This window comes from Pipistrellus kuhlii, unplaced genomic scaffold (genome assembly GCF_014108245.1).
Source record: "Pipistrellus kuhlii isolate mPipKuh1 unplaced genomic scaffold, mPipKuh1.p scaffold_m20_p_9, whole genome shotgun sequence".
Classification (NCBI taxonomy): domain Eukaryota; kingdom Metazoa; phylum Chordata; class Mammalia; order Chiroptera; family Vespertilionidae; genus Pipistrellus; species Pipistrellus kuhlii.
This window is the reverse complement of record NW_023425595.1, coordinates 43,320,964-43,338,807: the sequence shown is the minus strand read 5'-3', so window position 1 is coordinate 43,338,807 and position 17,844 is coordinate 43,320,964.

Below are 17,844 nucleotides of genomic sequence, written 5' to 3'. Positions count from 1 at the left end.
TGTTTTATTAATCCTCACTGAGGGTATTTTTTCCATTGATTTTCAAAGAGAGTAGAACAGAGGGCAGGAGAGAGAGAGAGAGAGAGGGAGAGAGAGAGAGAGAGAGAGGGAAACATCAATGTGAAAGAGACACATTGATTGATTGCCTCCCTCATGCACCCCAATAGGGGCCTGGAATTGAACTTGCAACCCAAGTAACATGCCCTTGACCGAGAATCAAATCTAAGACACTTCAATGGGCAGACCAATGCTCTAACCTTTGAGTAATGCTGGCCAGGATAGGACCAATCTTGATTCAAGGATGGTGGCAGTGGGAGGTTACCCAAAGCAACAGAGTCAAGGAAATTTGGCTTCTCAGCTGTCCTTGAACACATGATGGTGCCATCCTTGTTGAGATGAGGGGGAGGAACATGTGGTCAGGAGTAGTAAGACTGGCTTTGGCATCAGGCTATTGAAGTCAGAACTTTTTTTGGCTACAATAGACCCATTCACTCAAGCTCAGAAGGAAAGGATTGTTGTGGGATTCAAAGACCTCACAGGAGCCAAAGGATAGGTGGGCCATATGCAGCCAGAACTTATTGGACCTAAAATCAGGACTCTGTCAGGAGCCAAAGGGGCTAGCTCTGAGACAGTATAGGAGTAGCACTGACTCCATCTTGGCTGAAAGAACGCCATCTTAAAGGCCAGACTCCTTACTTTCAATATAATTTTATAATTGAAATTAACTTAGTCACATCCTTAAAGGAAAGAATGTATGATGCTAACATCCTTTCTTAACATCATGTTCCGCAAAATAGTTTTGTCAATTAAATGGTAATTAGAATATTTGTGCAAGTATCTGAGGGGTCCACTGACCATGAAAAACATCTGTGACTATTAAACACCAGATGACCATCACAAGAAAACTGACCTCATCCCCATTCCCAAGCCCTGCACCCTTCCCAAGGCCCCTACGTAAGCCATCCACTGAGCCCTTCGGGAGCTCGACTTCTCTTTACTGGTCAACTCCCCAGTGTATAAGCTCTTTCAATAAACTCTATCAACTTGATCTTGTATTGAGTTCAGAGTTCATTTCTATAACATTGAGACTCAAGAACCTGGCATTCACCCTACCTGTGTGACTCAATGTTCAGGTGTTGACCTATGAACTAGGAGGTCACAGTTCAATTCCAGATCAGGCCACATGCTGGATTGATGGCTTGATCTTCAGTAGGGGGCATGCAGGAGGCAGCTGATCAATGATTCTCAGCATTGATGTTTCTATCTTTCCCTCTCCCTTCTTCTCTGAAAAAACTAACAAACAAACAAACAAAAAAGTACCTGACATTCAAGATTTAAGATCCAGTAACAACTCCAAGGCTCCATTTTCTTTGGTTTTGTGTCCCTGCCCCTAATCCCCCTGATCTCTTTTTCACTCTCTGTCTCTCTGATTTTATACTCACTGTCTCTGACATCCCTGCTTCCCTCTGTGTATCTGTTGTCTTCCCCTCTTTGCTGCCCTCTCTGTAGTTTGCACATGGTCCAAAATGGCTCCCCTGTATATAGTCCACCTCCTTAACTTTTAACACAGCTTCCAGAGGGAACTGGCTGCAGTTTTTCCAGCTTCTAAAATCATAAGAGACACGTCAAATGGACTAAGGTTAGATTTTTGAGCCTGGTCACACAAAGTCATAGGCTGCTGGCCATCCCAATGGCTTAGCTGACTTTGTATCAGATGTCCAGGCCTTATCCAATTGCTGTGGCCTCAGGGCAGGGTCTCTTAGCCACAATCAGCAGGGAGTGGGAGCAGTACAGACTATGGAGGTTTGTCAACCCCCAGAGTATTGAGCTACATATTCTAGCTTTGCTGTGTATGACTGTGACTGTGGGCAAGACTCATTAATCTCTGGACCTTAGTTTCCTTATCTGTAAAATGAGGGAAATAATACGTACTTGACAAGGTTGTTGAGAAGCCCAGATAAATATAATATTTAATCAACCCATGCCCTGCACATGGCACATAGTTGCTGTTATCAACCAGAGTGGTTAGCATTTAAGAAAATAGAGTCTTGGGCAAACACAGCACATTGTGGCCTGCTGTCTTTTGCACTTCTCCCTCTTTCGTCTTTCTCCATTTGGAATCTTTTTTCTTTCCCTTTCTGATGTTTCTTAATTTTCCCCTTGTTGTCAGTAACCCAGTGCTTGAGGATTTCACAACAGGATGCCCTGGAGCCAACGTTTTCCATTTAGATCTGCCTTACATGCTCTGCCTTGTTGTCCATAATGTTAAATGGGGTGGAGGGTGCAGTTCATAGTATGGAATAATGCTATGATCTGTTTTTCTGAAAATTGTTCCAGTGAAGGAAGGAAGTTGTCTGGGATGACACTGCTGGCTTTGAAAACATAAATATGAAGCTCTGTGTTGTTGTTTGGCAAAATTCCCCAAATTTCCCCCCCAAATGAGAGCCAGCTACAGAATGCAGGGATATATTTAATAGGAAGCAAAAATTACTCTAGATGCCAGAAGTTGCTATAAACAAATACGAAGCCAAGCATACACAGCCTCCTCTCTCTCCTTATCAGTCCCCTGTCTGTACACATTGCCAAGTCATTGCCTGGAAAGCTGAATGGGTGAGCTGTGTCCATGAGAATGTCAGGGTGTGACTGGTCTGGGGGAGGAGGTGGGTTACTGAGGCCTTGGAAAATGAGGACCTGAGCTACAAATACAGGGAAGGGTGAACAGGGCATGGTGAGGGCTGGCCCATTCTAGGGTAGAGCAGGAAGGTGGGATGCAAAAACAGAGGGAGAGTCTGTGATAAAAATCTAGGTCATTTCAAAAATTGCAATAAAAGCTGCCAGGCCTGGCCGACTTCATAGTCTTGTGAGCTGTGCACTGGCACAGGGTCCCACTCAGAAGGGCTTCCTGGTTGGTTGAATGTTTTACTAATAGTGAATTAAAACTCTTCAGCATTTTTAAACAAGATACAGACCCTACATTTTAAGTTCACATTGGGACTTTATGTTTCTGGCCCAGGGAGAATTGGGACTTAAGTTCGCATTGGGACTTAATTTTCGCATTGGAAAATGATGTTTCTGGTCCAGGGAGAATTGACCCAAAGACTCACTTTCAGAAATGCAAGCTGGCAGGAGGAGCCAGGAAGAATAGAATGACTCTGAGGCAGGGACGGGGTAGCCATCAAGTGATTTTAGAACCTAATAGAAGCAGGCAGAGCTCAGTGACCCAGCTTGAATAGGTGAGGTCTGTGGCAGCAGTTGATACCCCAGAAGCATGTCTGGGGATGACATGGCACACAGAGCACTGGCTTTAGTTGGGATAGATGCTTTGGTATCAGGTGGCCATCCTTACCCAATCAGCGGAGGCCATAACAACAGGGTCTGGTGAACACAGCCAATCAACAAAGAGGAAGAGTAGTACAGGCAGTGCAGGCAATGGAGGGTCCCCACAGACAGACCTAGATATAGATGTCAGGTTTGCCACTGTTGGCTCTTATGCCTTTGGGCAAAAGCTCCTTACTTTACTGAGCCTTAGTTTCTTCGTCTGTAAAATGAGGGAAGCCATAGCTGTTCACAAGATTGATAATAAGATTAGATGAGATACAATATATAAATTTCCTACCACTTTGCCTGATATGTAAATAATCAACCATTTCTATTCTGGCCTACTATTGATTTCAGAGAGCTGGAATTAAGAAAAGTAGATCCTAAGTTCATTGGCTGTGACCTTGGGCAAACCATTTTGCATGTCTGAATCTCAGTTTCCTCATAAGTAAGGGAAATAAAAACCCCCATGCCTAAGACAATGCCTGGCACATAGTAGGTATCACTAACATATATTAAGTGAATGAATGAAGCAATGTATCCTGCCACACTGTGATAAGGGATATGAGAGCTATGTGCCTAGCTGTAAAGGGCTTTGCAGCTATATTATCTTTTAGTTGTCTTCAGAGGGTTAAATGTAGATGTATTACTTTGGGAGGACAAGAATCAAACATGTTTGAGATCACTCCCTCTGAAAATAACTTTTTGTGTGCTTATCTGCTTGGGTATTTGGGTCAATCTTTTATTACTGGCATCAGCACAGAGCTAACGAGTCCAAATGTAACCAAACTGGGCTGGAAGTCTTTACATTGTTCTCCTCTTCCTCCCACCCTCAAGCTTTTCTTTTCAGAATAAAAGGAAAGTGCTATTATCACAGGGGTGACCACAAATCAAAACGTATAATTAAAGACAAGACGTTCAATCTGTATGTGCGTACATCAAATGGATTCAGAGAGCCATTTATTTTCATTACAGTTCATGAAGCATGAAGAGTATTTAGAGAGGAAAATAGTCTCATTCATTAGCCTCAGCGATGCCAAGAGGGGGAGTGACTTATGTACAAATGGTATATATAATGCTCATATTTTTCTTGCTCTGAGCTTACATATCCCATATGGGATAAAAGGCAACCCGGTGTCACCACCCTGCCAAGTGCCTTGGATGATAAGGGTTCTGGGTTTCAAGGACTGCGCATTGAACACTGAGAGGCCAAAGGTCAGCCTCCTGCAGCTGGAGTGAACTTGACATTGAATGGATTCTTAAGGCATTACATACTTTCTGTCTTGAATAATGGAAGTGTTATATGGCTAACAATTGCAACTGAGGGCAACCTGGCTAAATCCCCACCAAAACTCTGTGCTTTTCCTTCCAGTGTGTGGGACTCTGGCTTCTCAACCAGGGGCTGGTTTCCCAGGCCGCTAGCATTAAGTGTGACTGTGTAGATATCTCTTGAGAATGGAATGCAGGTGGAACTAATGTGTGTACATCTTCTTTGTAGAAATGGAATGTAAGTCCTTGGCCCATTGTTATTTGGATAGTTTGTATTTTTCTTGTTGAGTTGTAATAGTTCTTTATATAGTCTGGTTAGTAGTCCCTTAGATAGATGATTTGCAAATATTTTTTTTTCTTTGGTTGCTTGTACTTTTGGTATAATAACTAGAAAAGGTTGTTTAACTCAAGGTCACAAGGATTTACGCCTACATTTTCTTCTAAAACATTCATACATTTTTAACTCTTACATTTTAAATTTTAAAACACTTGAATTCAATTATGTATATGATATGAGCCCAAGTTAATTTGCTTGTGGATATCCAATTGTACCAACAGCATTTGTTGAAAAGACTATTTTTTCCTTATTGAATATTTTGGCACTTTTGTCAAAATCAGTGGATCTAGGTTTATTTCTGGACTCTTAACTCTGATCTTCTGGTCTGTATGTCTACCTTATGCCAGTATCTTGTTGTCTTGGTTGCTGTGGTTTGATAGTATGCTCTGAAATCAGGAAGTATGAGTTCTTCAACTGTGTTTTTTCAAGATTGCTTTGTCTTTTCTGAATTCCTGCAGTTCCATTTGAATATTAGGATCAGCAGTAAATTTCTATTTAAAAAAAAAAAGGCAGCTAGAATTTCATTAAGATTGTCTTTTAATAGTGAGAATTAGTAAGATTACATATATTATTGACGCTGTTATAATAACCTGGTTATTATTAACAGAAAAAGATTAAAGGGAAGACTAGATAACATAGGCCTGCCATTTACCCACTTTGGCAGGAAGCTGCAGTTAACATTCTCCAAGTCTGTTCTCTGCAGATTGCTTGGGGAAGGGACTGGACAATAGACACATGACCAGCAAGATCTGGGTGACGTGGGAAGATGGCCACCTGTCAGTCACACCTGGGAGGGAGTCAGTGGTCAGAAGAGGGGTGACCACTGCAAAGGAGTGAAATCTGAGATACTTAAGTTCTGAACAAAGGAACCCTGTTTCTCTTGGCTCTTGCTGCTTGCCTGTTCTCCCTTTGTGGGGGGCACACTCCCCTGCATTTGCCCACGTGGCTCACAGCCATGTGTGACCCACACAATGGACTGATGGACTAAATCTAGTCTAATGATACAGGGAATGAAAATTCTGAGCACTGGCCCTACTTTTAGCTCTACTGAAGATTCAGCTGCACCTTTTTCATCCCTGGGTTAAGGGACATGGGACTTTATAACTCCAAAAAAATAAAGCCTCTTACCACATCTCACCTTCCCATGGGGGCCTCCAGAAGTGCCCATGGCAGCTCAAGAATCCCACTCCCACTAGCAACAGAGGAATACCATTTGTGTAATCTTCCAATAGCATTATCACTACAAATATAATTTATTTTTTAAAAATATTTTTATTGATTTTAGAGAAACAGGAAGGGAGAGGGAAAGAGAGAAAAAGAAACACGGATGTGAGAAAGAGACATCGATCAGCTGCCTCTGCCCACACCCCAACCAACTGGTAACAAAATCCACAACAAGGACTTGCCCTGACAGGGAGTTGAACCAGTAACCTTTAGGTGTCTGGGATGATGTTCAGCCATATGAGCCACACCAGCCAGAATTTATATACAATTTACATAAATTCTATATGAAAGTAGCATTTATTTTTTATATTTGTGTTTTCTATTTAAATTGCTTTTCCCCCCAGTTTCTCTTTTTTGTTTTTAATTACTTTTTCTTTGTTTCTTGCTTTTTCTTCCAGTGTTTAGATTGGATCAGACTCCAGTTCCATGAAAGTTAGAATGGCACACCCCTTTGTAGTATATCAGTCTCTGAATATAAGGCCAGTTGAGGATGTAGGATTTCCAGCAAATAAAACAGGTGGATGTTTATAATATTAATTATAAAAATAAAAGAGATGTGATCATATTTGTGTACAAAGTTTATGGAACATTCATACTGCCTAAAAATAGAGATAATAATTCTTTCTTCTGTGTCACAGGAGAATAGGAGATAAAAAGGGAAATGTAATCCAGTTCTATTTTGTTGGTGTGTATCTTAAGCTAGTTACACTTCTATTTAAGCAAGTGATTTGAACTAATTCTCAAAGCCTTCAAGTTATAAAGTGACTGGATGAATTTCAGGCACAAGAAAACACGTAGGCCTGTCCCTAGGTCAATATTGACTTTTCCCTATTTGTAAAATTTTCTTACTACACTGAAGCCCTCTGAGCAGATGAAAAACCATGGGGCAAGATAAAGGATAATGTAGCTGCCTCCTTTAGGGGCTCAAAATACTTTTGCTAACCAAGATTCATGAGAAATCTATGTACTTTCCTCTACACCAAAAGAGGGAAAATTATACCTGTTTAATAGTAGGTTTAGATTTTGTTTTCAATCAAAATCTTGTTTACATGTCTTAGCTTTTTACTTACTTCTTTTCTCCTCTACACATCCAGTTCTTTCTCCTCTCCTGCTATTTCACCTGCCATATTTCATTAGTTAATTCATTTTTTTCATTCACTTCTACAGTCAAACTTTATCAAATGCTTATAAAAATAATAGGTACTGATGACACAAAGATGAACAAAAGGTATTTCCTTTCCTCCAAAGCATGGAGCATAGGAGCTGGTTCTTAAAGGATGAATGGTAGGAATTTTATGTAAATGGAGGGACTTAGGGCAGAGTGAAAAGTATGTACAGAACTCTTCCTTGTCTCCATGGTCCTTTTCTACTATGTCTAGAATGACTCCGGAGTACTAGGTGATGACAAAGAGATGGCAGGGAAACCTGTTTACTAAAAAAATTACAGGAAATCCATCTGTTGGCTGACCCTTCAGTGTGGGAAAGAGCCCTGCTGCTTAGGATTAGGATCCATTCCACCATTAGGGATACTGTCTCTATTGCTTCCTGAAAGGAGTGTCAGAGGTATCAAAGAGAGTGAAAACAAAGGGGGTGAGAGGTGGAGATAACCTTCAAATTATAATAAATCATTAACTCCTAATTATTGATTTACATTAAACCACAATCCTCTAAGCCCAACTTTGCTTTTCTAGACAGAAAAATCCTGCCTAGGGCTGGGCAGACCCAAGTTCTGTGAAGTTGGATGATTATTGTACCACTGGTAGATGGAGAGAGGCTATTGGAACCTTAGAAGGGGCCCATGCAAGAGAGTCATCTGAAGCTTGCCTTTCACTAGTTTGGTAAGCCCACCTTTGACCAGAGGGAAACATTTGGGTTTTTTCATGCATGTTTGGACCATGAAGTCACTGGTATCTTCATGGCATATCCTTTTATATCAATTTTATACAACCCTCTTGGGCACCCAAGGCTTTAGAACCCTGGGTTGCAATTGATCATGAAGAGTGTGTTAAGTAGTATATGAACCTCAGGATGCTAGTCTCTTTTCTGGGATGGTTGCTACTCCTCAGAAGAACAAGCATCATCATTCCTTTCATGGGCTGTGAAGGCTGTGAAACTGTGCAAGCCTCAGAGCCTCCTGTGTAATCCGGGTCCTCTTTCTGGGCAGAGTACATGCTTTGTTCTGGGGTATAGGGCATATTCCCACATGTGTTTCCCAGGGTTAATCTTTATAAGAAGGAGGAGTCCCGTGGTGACTGGCAAGGAAGGAATGTCTGAGAAAAAGGGTGATTTTCTAACTTACTTAATATCTCACTTCTACTTGATTTCCTTCCTTTTCTAGAAACTTTTGTAGTCACTTTGTAATGCATGAGTCAAGGACATTGTAGATTCTAAGCACTGATGGGAGCTGGGACTGCACAGGAGCCCAAGAAATGGACTTGGCCTTATAAGGAGTGTTCAGCAAAGAATTTGACCCCAAAGGGTGATGTTGAGCAAACTGCTTAAAATCTATTTGCCTGTTTCCTCATCTGTTCATTGAGATTAAAGCTAGTACTTTCCTCAAAGTGCTGTAAAATTATAAGAGATAATATATGTAAAGTACATAGCAAGATGATTGATACAAATGTTGAATATTTTGAGTTACAAAGAATTTGCAAGGGCTTGGGAAGTACAAAGAAATAGAAGAGCAGGAAGTTTTTATGTCTGGGTGGTTAGTGACTAGGATGTGACTTGGGGTGGACATGAGGATGGACTTGAAGATGGATGTGTGGATGGATGGGTGGATGGATGGATGGATGGATGGATGGATGGATCCTTGCATACTAATGACAGGGTAGTAGAGGGATTGGCCCAAAAGCTGTTGTTCTCTGTCTTCAGCAAAAACCATTTTCATGTCCTTCATGCCATCTACAGGATTACCAGAGTGCGACAAAACACTGGGGTGAGGAACTTTCTTTCTTTATTTGTCTGCAAAACTTACAATGAGTAATTCCAGTATAGTGAGATCCAAACACACCAGGGTTTGGAGAGAGAGAGCCAGGCAGAGAAGTAACAAAAACAACCTAAAATATTGATCACATGGGTCAAATGACTCACCTCGGATCACCCAACTATGTATTCAAACAATGATGAATGATATTCACTGTGTGACACTCTCCCACAATACATCGAAGGTTACACCCAATTCCTTGCATACAAACTATGGCATGACCTCTTTCTTTTGACTCAAGAAAGCATATCAGTAAACTATTGTGTGACAGTGATGTTATTCTAAGCAGAAACTTAAGTCCACTGCAATGTCTTTTTTAAGAAAAACTTGCAAACATTTACCTATTATTTCTAACAAATTACTTGTGATAATATCCACAGAGCACAATTCACTTCTGTGTCATGACCCCTCAACTGAGAATGCTGCCCTGACCCCACCATTTCCCAAGGTGTGTAGTAAAACATTGAAGACACACTAAGTTACCCACTCCATGATACTGACCAAACACCCAGGCATTGTTTGGAAAACACCCCCCAAAGGCAGTGGACTGGCAGCAGTCCTTTGTCAACAGATGCCATGTTCACATTTAGGCCCCATCAGAAGCTCAAGTTCTGTCATTTCTCTTCAAGGCTTCACTCTTGTCCTGACCAGACCTAGCTCTCCAGAGTAACTCTCTAATAATGCTCATGCTATGCTCTCTGCATTCCAATAGGCTTATGGTTTTGCTGTTCCCATCTTCACAATCCCTGAGCTTCAGCTTAATCCTGTTTCACCATCTCTGTTTTCCAGCTAGCCCTTCAAGTGCTGCTAGAGAGGATCACTTGACCATGCTGGCTGGCGCTATGACAAATCCACAGCTTCTGACGTGGCTGGGCCTCAATATTAGTTGGCAATGCTTTCCTATGTTCCTGCTTTCTCACACAGGAGAGGTGAAATATTGATAACTTCACTTACGCCTCTCTGAAGTATGAACTCTAGAGACCATATTGCTGCATCTAAACAGGCCTCTGGGTAAAACAGAAATCCTTTGAAACAAAAAAAGAAAGCAAGCAGCCCTAGCCAGCTTGACTCAGTGGACAGAGCATTAGCCTGCAGACTGAAGGGTCCCGGGTTTGATTCCAGTCAAGGGCACATGCCTGGGTTGTAGGCTCGATTCCCAGTAGGGGATGTTCAGGAGGCAGCCAATCAATGATCCTTTCTCATCATTTATGTTTCTATGTCTCTTTCTCCCTTGCTCTCTGAAATCAATAAAAATATATTTTTTTTTTTTAAAAAGAAGAAAGCAGAATGGTAGAACTGTTAGCTTTCATATTGTATGAGTTTACATTTACTAGATATGGCAATGTAAAGATATGGCAATATGCTATAAGAAGATTTTTGTCTAATAGTGCTATTGCATAGTCAAAATTATAAGATCAAGTTTTTAAATAAAGAAGTAAAGAAATTTTGTATTCTGCTATAGCAGAATATCAGAAAGAAAGAGGAAAATAACTTTGATATTAAGAATTTTAAATTAGAAGCAATAGCCAATAACAATATAACAATGATTACTACTTTTTTTTTTTTTAATGCTTGGTGCTCTGGTAAATGCTTTAACTCTATTTGATTTATTTGCTAGTCACAATCTCCTAAAAAGTGGATAATCTTAGCCCCATTTGAGGTGGAAAAATTGAAGCACTGAGAGGTTTAGGAACTTTCCCAGGATTCACAGCAAGTAGCCGACATTGCCAGGATTCTAGTTTGCATGGTGGAAGAAGAAATATGAACACTGACAAGCTCTTTGCTTTGGAACTGATGTGGCCCATTAATTGTTTTGTTTGTTTGTTTGTTTTTGTTTTTTTTTTAAAGCATTTTATGCCAATTACTCGGGGTTCTGTGCTGGCTTTCACAATTAAGAGAATATTGTGAATCAAGGAGCTCTAAGATGCTCTCATTCTAACTCTCAACCATAGCAATTGTTTCGTGACCTGACCAAAGGAAGTACTGGCTTTGATACCCCACAGACCCAGGGCTCATAGCCATTTCCAGTTCTCCAGAAATGCTGAGGACTAGAATGTAAATAGTCCTTCAGTATGAAACAGAGCAGGGCAAATACATCCCCAGGCATACACAGGCTAGAAAGTTTGCTTGATACACAGAGCTCTCCTAGCAAATACAGCAAAACAAACATGGCTCTCTGATGCAGAGAGGAGAAAGTCTGCTGATCACACCAAGACATTTATCCATCTGAACATCTGGTTCCCTGGAGAGATGTGAGGAGGAACCCAGGAGGCCAGATCTGCCTCCTCCAGACACTTGCTGCACTTTTTTGGCCTCGACTACAATTTGAGCAGCGAAAGCCACTTGGGAAACCTTTGTTTGGCTATACCACAATTGGGCAAACAAGATAAAAACACTTTGCATGTTGACATAGATCTCAGCTGGGTTAAAAAAAAAAAAAAAGACAAATATTAAGTCAAATTGCTTCTAACCACTGAGGTCCACAAGCAACACTTAGACTAATGAAACTTCTGACTAATGAAAACTCAGACTAATGAAACCTAGACAAAAGGAAACTCGGGGACACTGCCCAGGGGAACTTTCTGGTACTTCCTTAGAGAAAGGCTGCCTCCAATAAGGGTTCTAAGAGTTAAGAGGAGGAAATCCATTGCCACCATTTGCCAATACACACTACCTCCACGATCTTCACACCCACCCCAGCTAATGAATCTATTAATACACAGTTGACTTCTTCAGTGATTGTTGATTGATTGGTACTAAAATCTTGAGTATAGCCAGTTGATTATTAAGAGATATTTATTCAGTCCTCACAAAGTTTTATTTACTAAAATAGAAAATGGCCTGGCCCACGTGGCTCATTTCATCAACATATGAACCAGAAGATCATGTTTGGATTCCCAGTCAGGGCACATTCACAGGTTGCAGGCTCAATCCCCAGTGAGGGGCATGCAGACAACAGCTGATCAATGATTCTTATCGTTGATGTTTCTCTCTCTCTCTCTCCCTCTCCCTTCCTCTCTGAAATAAATAAAAATATTTTTTTAAAAAAAGAAAGAAAATGACATCACCTATGGATTGGTTAAATACATTTGAATGGTCAATATTACAAAAAGGCTCATTCTGTAGGTTACAAAGATACAGGTGAAGATCAATATACAAAGCACTTTCTCACAGTTCTATCTTGAGAAGTAATGATTTTCCAGGAAAGGGGGAGCAACTTATTGTGGGGGAGCTAAGCATATGGTAAGGTTTTAGGTACTCTACCAGGTCAGGACAATTGAGATCTGGTGTTTCTAGAACATTCTGAATATTTTTTGAGCTTCCTCTTTATTTCAGGCACAGTGCTAGGTGCTGGCGGGGAATGAAGATGAAGACACAATCTCTGCAGAAGCATGCAGGTTGGCTTGGGAGTCAGACACTTAGACCACTTCTATCAGGCATGTAGGTGCAGGGCTCCATGCAAGCACAATTCAGGGGGCCGCTTAGTCCAGGCTTGGGTGCAGGCAAGGGTAGGGGGTCAAGAAATGCTTCTTGGAAATGATGTCTGAGCTGAGTCTTAAAGAGTAAGTAGGAGAGGACCAAGAGGAAATAAGGAGTGAGGGTAAGGGAGTGTGATCTTACCTGTTCCTGAAGTGGGAACTAAGGAGACTTTGGAAATGAAGCCAGAGAGAAGACGGGGGCCACATAATATAGAGGTGTGTGTGTGTCTGTGTGTGTGTGTGTGCGTATAAGAGACAATATTCTCTTTTACAGATGACAAAAGTGATAGTTGGAAGATATTAGATCCAATGCCTATGATTTGAAGTCAGACAGTCCCAAATAATGACAGTACCTACTCATTAGGGGTGTGGTGAGGATTCAATGAGGCAGTATATTCAAAGCCCTTAACTTCATTTCAGCACATTATAAGCACTCAGTAATGACAGAAATGAGCTTTTAAACAATTTGCTTAAGATCACACAGTAAATGACAGGGTGTGCATCTGACCCCATCTGCATGCAGTGAACACCCAGAGCGACAGTGGCAGTAACATGTCCTGAGTGTCAGAAAGGAGGAGCAAAAAGCTCGGCAGAGGAATTTAAAAACTATTGATAAACCTGAATAAACATTGGTCTGCTTTTTATTTTTTTCAAGCATGCAGAATTCCAAACATGGTCATTGATAAAATATTCCTCCTGTCAATATCTTTTGTTGGGCAAAGAATTTTCTAAACAATTTTCCCGTGGTCACTGGTGAGTTCTAACACTATATGTGAAAGCCGAGGTGGTCTCCGACACACACCGTAATCTAGGGAGCTTGCTCCGGATTGCAGTCAGGGGAGCATACTTTTCAAATGATCACTCCAGCCACTTTGTTTCCATGGTTTAAATTTTAGACAGAAGAAACATTCCAAATGATCACACAGGATGACAGACTTGAAGTGACTCAAGTTCTGCTTCTTTGTCTTTTCATGACTGTGCTTTCATTATTTATTCAGAATCTATTGTTTCAACGAGGGAATATGTACTCCCATAGGGACTGGAAACAGCAACAGCACCCACAGTGTGTTCAAACGATTGTGAGCTGTTAGGAAACTAAGAGGTTCTCTGGATTCATTTCCATTGTAGACAAATGTAGATTAAAGAATAAAAATAGAGGGCATGTGACATGGGGTAGGGGAGGCTGGGGGAAGGTAAAAGGGGGAAAGGGAGAAAGGAGATATATGTACTACTATATGTAATACTTTTAACAATCAAAAATAAAATAAATTTAATAAAAATAGGCTAATTTAAAGCTGTTAACTGCAAGTGATTTTTTTTAATATGGAGAAAACTGTTAAAAAGTTATCTGCTCCAGGTTTCAAATACGTTAGGGTGCCCACCTCTGCAGGTCTGTCAGGATCTAACGCTCCTATTCCCGTCTGACTCTGTCAGGGCCCCAACTGTCCCCATGTCTCTCCTTCATCCTGTAACCCAGACACTCCTATCAGCTGGGTCAGGTACTCAGGTTAAATTGTGCCCATCTGTTGAAATGCAAACCCATCTCCTGTAATAAGTAATACCTTAGTGCTGTGGTTGGCAAACTGTGGCTCATGAGCCACATGCAACTCTTTAGCCCCTAGCTTTTCCACAAAATCCCATGGCCTGGGCGAGTATATTTTGAAGAAGTGGAGTTAGAAGAAGTTTAAGTTTAAAAAATTTGGCTCTCAAAAGAAATTTCAATCATTGTACTGTTGATATTTGGCTCTGTTGACTAATGAGTTTGCCCACTACTGCTTAGTGCTTAGTGACCATGACAGCTTAGGAGGGATGTAGATTGCCTCTAAAGTAGAAAGCTTTGGATGAGTCATTAAGTAGAGGATGTGGAGAGAGGTGAGAGGCAAGGCTCAGAAAGATCACCATTGGTGACAGTGAAGATGATGCAGTAGAGAGAGAGCTCCCCAAAAGAGAGGAGGCTTACATGGTGGGTCAGGAGGCAGCATCAACAATGCCATTTTTTCCACTTCATGGGTTTGCCCAAGGCAGAGGAGTATAAATTTGCTCTTTGTCTTTGCTGGCTCAAAGAAATTCCAAAAACAATCCCAAAGTCTTGAAACTACAGCAGTTGATGGGTACTCTTGTAAACATATGAGAAGACAGAACAACATTCTTTTGCAAAGAGAATTTGAATAATGTATGCAAAAACCGGATAGCGACAAGATTGTGCTAGGCATGAAGACCCTATAAACTCTTCTTTGTGGAAGCCTGTGTGTGGGCATAGTCTCCAAATAACTGGATTTTAGAAAATTCATTATGAAAGATCACTGTAGAGTTTACAGATGTGATCTGCAGAACAATAGTGTACTACTTTTGTTGGTCAATGCCACGAGCCCTTTTTTACTATCTAGAGACATGAAAATGGGTCAATCATTCGCCCTACATTTGTTGGGCATTGACTTTGCCTCTGACACTTCCTTTGACCCTAGAGATGCCATTATGAATGAGAAAACACAGTCATTATCCTCACTGAGATTAGAGTCTAGCAGTAGTGACAGGTCTTAAACAAATTATTACATCATGTCTAGAATATGCCTACCTGTGTCTCCTGCTTCCAGTGAGAAGAAGATGAAACTCAATATAATTGCCCAACTGTGTTTAAGATAGGTGAGGCTAAGCTATGATGTTTGGTTTGCATTTTCAACTTGGAATATTTTCAACTTAAAAATGTGTTTATCACCACATAGGAACATTTATGTTGAGGACCATTTGTATGGGAAAGGGAGACACAAGGAAAGAAAATATTTTACAAAAGGATGTTTTTCTAGGAGGAAAGGAAAGGGTACAGCCTGAGTCAACAATTTAACATTCAGAAAATGGACACAACAAACTTAACAAATGATTAGACAATGTGCTAGAGGACAAAGTCAGGCAAGAGTTTGCACCAAAACTTAAGGAGGACTGGTAAGTATACTCATTCAAATTTAAAGAGGTAGTTAAGTAAAGTTGGCCAGAATTTTGGCAGCAGAAGCACAGGGAATAAATCTATGCCAAATCACAAGCGGTAAATGCACTTTACATAGGTGCTCTCTTACTGCCAAGACTCCTCATCTAAACAAAATAAGAAATACTCAATTGAACAGTTTGTGGGGGTAATATGAAGTTTATTAAATTTGACTGGGTGTTTCCCCTAGATGAAAGATGGACCTTATTCAGAGAAGAGAATGGTAGTTCTCTCTCTGTTAATTCATTAAAAGAGTTCATTCACTTGCATGCATCAAAGTCCAATGAATGGAGAAGAGGAATTTGCAACAAAGAAAGTAAAGGTTTATTCAAGGAAATGACACCAAATCTGGAGGCACAGGTGAATTAGTGTTCTAGGAGCTAGGTTATATAGGGGACTGAGTATGCGCCCATTGTACGTTGTGTAATTAAAAAGGGAACTCCCCGGTTAACAGGTTAAAGGCTTTGCGGGGGGAAAAAGATACATTCTAACTAAGCCTTGATAATTATGACAATGGTGATGACAACTAACCTACCTACTGGACCAGGGTAGATATGAGGGGCAGCACTTAGGGTTGGGAAAAAATTCCTAAATGCATGAGCCTATAGAGATGGCATGCTCAAGTATAAGGCCTCCTAGATACCTATATACTTCCCAACTCCCTCCCACTGAGCTCTCCTGAAAGGAAAAGGGAGCAACAACAGGTGAAAATGATGACAGTGACCAGTCAGACTCCTGAATGGTCTATCTCCTGCTTGGAAGGAACTTAATGTGAAATTGGTAACATAAAACACACACACACACACACACACACAGAGAGAGAGAGAGAGAGAGAGAGAGAGAGAGAGAGAGAGAGAGAGAGAGAGAGAGAGAGAGAGAGAGAGAGAGAGAGAGAGAGAGAGAGAGAGAGCGCGCGCGAGAGAGAGAGCGCGCAGTGATCTTAAAGGGTGTATTGTGATATTTTGATATCGTAAGAAATATATATTTGGTCTTCTTCCCTGATTCTTGGCATAGAGTTCCCAAAATCCTTGAATTTCCTGAGTGACAGGGTTGAGAAAAGAACCTTTTGTTGTTCATAGTAAGTCCCTTTTAACCATACCCAAGTTTATGCTAATGAGATAACTCTGGAGGCTGGGAGCTGGTTGCCAGAGAGACAATCATGTAATTAGAGGGGTGGAACCTGCAGCCCTAGCCTGCTCCCCTCACCTCTGGGGATGGGAGCAGGGCTAGGGGTTGACTTAATTACCCAGGGCCCATGACTTAATCAATCATACTTAGTTAATGGAACCTCCCTAGAAACCTTAAATGAAGAAGTTTGGACAGTTTCCAGGCTGGTGAACACATAGAGGTGCTGGGAGGATGGCACACGCAGAGAGGGCATGTACATCCCTTTCCACATACTCTGCCCTATGCACCTCTTCCTGCAGGCTGTTTTTAAGTTGTAGTTTTTATAATAAATAGCGTTTCCTTTAGCTGTCTAAAAACATTCTCTCAACTAGGAAAGTGGAGTAATAGGGCCCTACTACCATTTTATGTGCTTCCTGCTTTGATCAAACACCAAATGGCATGAATAAACAAACATTGGCGTTCAGGGATTTCTTTGCTCCAGCATGGGTCTGTATTGGGCAGCCAAGATACCACAAAGCCTCTGCAGTGGTAGCTGCTTCCGAAGAGCAGCAGCAATAAAGGGTTTCGCTTCCTCAAGAGAGCCTGATGACATGGCTCTTGATTAAGCCCTTTCTGCATACTAAATCCTTGCCTCAAACTTTACACTGAGTGGCCAGATTATTATGATCTCTGAACGCATAATAATCTGGCCACTGTGTGTGTGTGTGTGTGTGTGTGTGTGTGTGTGTGTGTATTGGAGGCCCAGTGCATGAATTTGTGCATGGGTGGTGTCCAGTCAGCCTGGCCAGGGGAAGGGGACATGGGTGGTTGGCCAGCCTGCCTGCTGGTAGAACTCCTGGTCGAGGGGACAATTTGCATATTAGCCTTTTATTATGTAGCATATATACTGAGTGGCCAGATTATTATGCATTCAGAGATCATACAGTATCCCATTTAATTCCTATAACAAACATTTTCTGCTGGTAGAGCCAGTAGATACATCTCAAATTATACTTGTGGCTTCTTCATGCTTGAACTCAAGGAGTACATTCTAAGTGAAGGACTATACATTTCAACTTTATGAAGGCTAAATTTTTCCATTAAAAAATTCCATGTTTAGCCGAAACCAGTTTGGCTCAGTGGT